The sequence below is a fragment of the Colobus angolensis genome, unplaced genomic scaffold (genome assembly GCF_000951035.1).
Source record: "Colobus angolensis palliatus isolate OR3802 unplaced genomic scaffold, Cang.pa_1.0 Scaffold64, whole genome shotgun sequence".
Taxonomy (NCBI): domain Eukaryota; kingdom Metazoa; phylum Chordata; class Mammalia; order Primates; family Cercopithecidae; genus Colobus; species Colobus angolensis.
The window spans coordinates 108,597-114,011 of record NW_012120043.1 but is presented as its reverse complement, the minus strand read 5'-3'; positions in this window follow the sequence as shown (position 1 = coordinate 114,011).

The window sequence follows — 5,415 nt, the reverse complement described above, 5'->3', positions numbered from 1 at the left end:
GACGGGGAGCGGTGGCGGCCGTCTCGGTGTTCCCGTCTGTGACGGGGAGCGGTGGCGGCCGTCTCGGTGTTCCCGTCTGTGACGGGGAGCGGTGGTGGCTGTGCCTTGGGGGCTGCTCGAGGACTGAGTGGGAGGACGTTGCTACATGCAGTTTTGTTGCTGTGTCTGTGGTTTTACAGGGACCCTACTCTCGGGCTATGTGGGCTGCATCCGTTACAGCCTTGGGTCTGTACTGTTCAGAATCACATCTTGGAGACTACGCTCTACCCACGTGGCTCTGTCTCCCGTTACCGTGGGGTCTTGGCCGGCGCTGCTCCCGAACCCCAACCCCAGCTCAGGCCCCAGGAGAGAAATGGATGGGTCCCGACACGCCAGTCCTCATGGGGGATATGGGAGCGAGTAGAGATGCAGGTGCAGGAGCCACGGGCAGGGCACGTGCGAGAGGTCAGTGGCGGACTCAGAAGACAGGCAGACACACAGAGGAGAGAAAGAGGGAGGAGAGAGAGAGACGGAGAGGGGCATCGCCCGTGTCTGGAGGGGAGGGGGCTTGTCAAGGGCTGGGTTGGGGTTGGAGCTGCAGAGGAATTGGGGGACGCATTCCAGCCTCTGCTCCAAGTGCATCTTGGGCTGTTCTCCAGAAGCCGGCTCTTTGGACTGAAAATACTGAAAACAGACCTCACAGCTCAGACACCGTCTCTGCAGCCACCCTGGTGGCCCCTCACGTGTCCCCAGCTTCCCCCGGAATGCTGAGTGTGGTGGTGCATTTTTTGTGTGAACTCGACTGGGCCACAGGATCCCCAGAAGTTTGGTCAAACACTCTTCTAGGCATGTCTGTGAGGATGTTTTTGGATGAGAGGAGCATTTGCAAAACACCCGCTCTCAGGAACATGTCCCCACTCTATTGTCGTGTTTCGTGTTTCGTTATTATGAGTAAATCTGGGATGAATATTTACGTGTGAACGTCACTGACTACGTGCTCTGTGACACGTTTGGACGTGTGTCCCTCCAAATCTGATGCTGAACTGTGATCCCCGGAGTCGGTGTGGGGCCCGGTGGGAGGTGCTGGCTCACAGGGCAGACCCCGCCTGCAGGGCTTGGCCCACACCCTTGGTGACATGTGAGTTCGTTTCCTGCTCACCTGAGAGCCCTTTAGGAGTGTGGCACCTTCCCCCTTGCTCCCTCTCACCCGTGACACACCGGCTCCTTCTTCACCTTCTTCCATCCAGGAGTAAAGCTCCCTGGCCCCACCAGAAGCAGCCGGGAGGCTGGTGTCACACTTCCCGTACAGCCTGCAGAACCGCGAGCAAATGAACCCTCTTCGTTACGAACGCCCCAGCCTCAGGTACCTCTTTATGCGACACAAAACGGGCTGACACACTGCGTAAGACAGATGACTGGGGATGAACATCCTGGGCCCAAGGATGAAGCATCTGTGACGCAGGCACCTGCTGCCCAGTTCCCTTCTGAGGGGCTACGCCCATGCAGGGCTGAGGGTGTGGGGCCCGCCCCCATGCCAGCCCATCCTTGCCAACCCTGCATATCTCTCTTTTTATCAGTTTTCAAGGAAAGGATGGCATCTCACTAGTTTAACTTGAACTTTTTTTTTTTTTTTTTTTGAGACGGAGTCTCGCTCTGTCACCCAGGCTGGAGTGCGGTGGCACAATCTCGGCTCACTGGAAGCCCTGCCTCCCGGGTTCAAGTGATTCTCCTGCCTCAGCCTCCCGAGTAGCTGGGATTACAGGCACCACCGCGCCCAGCTGATTTTTGTATTTTTAGTGGAGACGGGGTTTCACCATGTTGGCCAGGCTGGTCTTGAACTCCTGACCTCAGGTGATCCATCCATCGTGGCCTCCGAAAGTGCTGGAATTACAGGCATGAGCCACCACGCCTGGCCCTTAACTTGAATTTCTTTTGGCTGGATGTGTGTTCCTAAGATCTTGGCCACAGTATTTCTTCCATTTGTAACTTGCTCATCCAAGCTCTCACTCACCCTTCACCTTCCTGTCGTCGGGGTTTTAACATGTTACTAATTTATGTGAGCGTATTATATAACAAGTATACATGATTAAGGCCGAGACTCAGACCCTGCTGTGTACTCACAGATACACACGGCCGAGGCTGAGACTCAGGGCCCCTGTGGTCCCAGCTACTCGGGAGTCTGAGGTGGGAGGATCGCTTGAACTCAGGAAGTCGAGGCAGCAGTGAGTGGAGATTGCACTCTTGCACTCCAGCCTGGGTGACAGAGCAAGACACTGCCTCAAAAAATGAATAATAAATACATACATACTGAAATTTTTAGGGGTGGAGGGGCATGACGTCTACATCTTAGCTTCAAATGTTCAGGAAAAACCTGACAGGACAATAACACAGTGTGAAAGGTCATGCACAGCGGGTGACCAGGTGAAGGGCACATAGAGTTCTTAGTGGGATCCTGAAGTCAGTTTGACTTGGGGGCTGCCGAAGAGACACGAAGACGCCTTCTGCCCCCACCTCCTTCCCAGTCAGAGCTCACCAGACGCCTTCCCACCTCCTTCCCAGTCAGCTCACCAGACGCCTTCCCACCTCCCTCCCAGTCAGCTCACCAGACGCCTTCCCACCTCACTCCCAGTCACAGCTCACCAGCTCCCAAAACTTCACCAGTTCCAGTGAGCTTTCTTTCAAAATGATACAACTTTTCTTGAAAGTTTGCAATTATTTCAAAGCAAGGACAACAAAAACAAAGCCAGAAAGGTGTGCACACAAAAAACAGTGAGAACCAAAACCAGGTGACTAACCAGCTTCTGTGCTCCACCCCAGGCTCGGGCCTGCTCTCTCTTTGTTAGAAACCAGTGACAAAGCTGGGGACAGTTGAACTTTTATTAGCACCAAGCTGGGACTTTCCTCTTGAGGGAGCTGGGACTGGCCTTGAAGGAAAAGGGAAGTAATTTCTTATCATCACAGCATGTGGTGTTCTGTGGTCTGGGCCTTGTGTCGCTGGAAGGCACCTGGAGGACGTCGCTCTGAGTCCCTCCTTTGGGAAACACGCTGTGAATTGGGGGCGGCACCGCGGGTCAGTGTGTGAGGGACGAGACACTTGTGCCTGCACCCAGGGCCCGGCCCCCTCCGTCACCCTCATCCAGTGGCACCTGTGGGATTTCTCCCCAGCCATGACCAAGGCTGTTCTGGTTCCTCACCACCGAACTAACCAGAGGAAGGAGGCAGCCAATGCTTTGGGTTCTGCAGGAGCTGACCTGGGTTCACGCCCGGTGCAGTCCCGGGCCAAAGCACTGCCTCTCTGAGCTCGTTTTCTCCTTGGTGAAGTGAGGGCGGTGATAGGGAAGGCCGCCTGGCAGGACAGACTGCGGGGGATGATTTGATTCGGGAGCGGCTGTTCAGCCCGCGGTCGGGTGCTAATCCCGGCGGGGAGAGACCAACTGCCCTTGACTGGGACGGCATCTGGTGGTCACACGTGGTATTGCTGCCTCCTCCCCGGGTACCTCCGGCGTCACTCACTCACGAGGCTTATTGAAATTCTGTTTTACACTTTGGGAAGCCGAGGCGGGTGGATCACCTGAGGACGGGAGTTCAAGACCAGCCTGACCAACATGGAGAAACCCCATCTCTACTGAAAATACAAAATTAGCCAGGCGTGGTGGCGCATGCCTGTGATCCCAGCTACTCCGGAGGCTGAGGCGGGAGAAACGCTTGAACCTGGGAGGCTGAGGCTGCAGCGAGCCGAGATCGCACCACTGCACTCCAGCCTGGGCAACAAGAGCGAAACTCCGTCTCAAAAATAAAAATAAAAGCCGGGCGCGGTGGCTCAAGCCTGTAATCCCAGCACTTTGGGAGGCCGAGACGGGCGGATCATGAGGTCAGGAGATCGAGACCATCCTGGCTAACACGGTGAAACCCCGTCTCTACTAAAAAAAAAATACAAAAACTAGCTGGGCGAGGTGGCGGGCGCCTGTAGTCCCAGCTACTTGGGAGGCTGAGGCAGGAGAATGGCGTAAACCCGGGAGGCGGAGCTTGCAGTGAGCTGAGATCCGGCCACTGCACTCCAGTCCGGGCGACAGAGCGAGACTCCGCCTCAAAAAATAAAAATAAAAATAAAAATAAAAAAAGAAATAAGTTCTGTTCTGGATGCTGCTGGAATTTCAGGCATGAGCAAGGTAATCACAGTCTCCGCCCTACTGCAGCACATATGCTAATGAAATAAAAAAGACAATAAATATGTAAAAAGGCAACACAGAGCAAGATGATGATAAATGCGACTAAGCAAACAAACTCCTCATAGATTTAGGTAACAAAATGAGGAAGCCCTGCTGGAGATGAGGTGACTGGGGAAGGCTTTTTGGAGGAGATGATATTTAAGGTGAATCTGGAAGGAGTCATGCCCCTGAACTGGGAGGGGGTTACTGAGCCCGACACTGAGCTGGTGTGGCTCTGCGAGCGGGCGTGAGAGAGGGACAGGGGAGGGGACCAGCCTGGCGGGCCTGGGGAGGGAGCCAGGCAGCAGGGGGGTCTCCATTCTGAAGTAGAAGCACTGGCGGCCACAGCCACACATGGGTGGCTCTGACCACGGGGTGGTCACTGGGAACAGGAGACGGGTGCGCTTCCGTTGTGTGTTGCTGCGTGACAGGCAGCCCAGCCAGCAGCCGACGGCGGGCATTCTTCACTCCCCGTGATTCTGCATTCTGCGCTAGGGCATGACCTCACTAGGCAATAGGACTTTGTCAGCCCCGTCACAATCCTACACAACCGTTGGGGACCGAAACGTGCTGTGCTGCCATAGGTGTGATAGGAGCTCAGCAGAATCAGCCATGCCTTCCCTCTGTAGGCCTCATTTGGAGCAGTTTCAAAGTGAATCGCCGTTTTAGAGACTGGCAAGACTGAATTTGACTGCAACTTCTTCCCCTTTCTCCTCTCTCTCCTCCCTCCGTTTTCTTTTGCAAGGACCTTAGGGGCATAAAATTAGGTGAACAATAATTATTTCCATCCATCCATTCATTACCCATTCAGATACAACTATGAGCTCCTTCCCCAGCCGGGAGAATAAGAATGGGATTAACGACTTCCTGCCACAGCCCCAGCAACAGCAACACCTCCCACGTCAGCTCATTGTCTGCTCAGCACCACGGTTCTGCTCCACCTCCTACATTTGCTTGTCAATAGAGTTCTCCTCCACCTCCTACAACTGCTCACCACCGCGGTTCTCCTCAATCACCACAGTTCTGCCTCACCTCCTACATCTGTTCATCAATCACCACGGTTCTGCTCCACCCCTACATCTGCTCATCACCGCTGTTCTCCTCCACCTCCTACATCTGCTCATCAATCACCACGGTTCTGCTCCACCCCCTACATCTGCTCATCACCGCGGTTCTCCTCCACCCCCTACATCTGCTCATCACCGCGGTTCTGCTCCACCCCCTACAT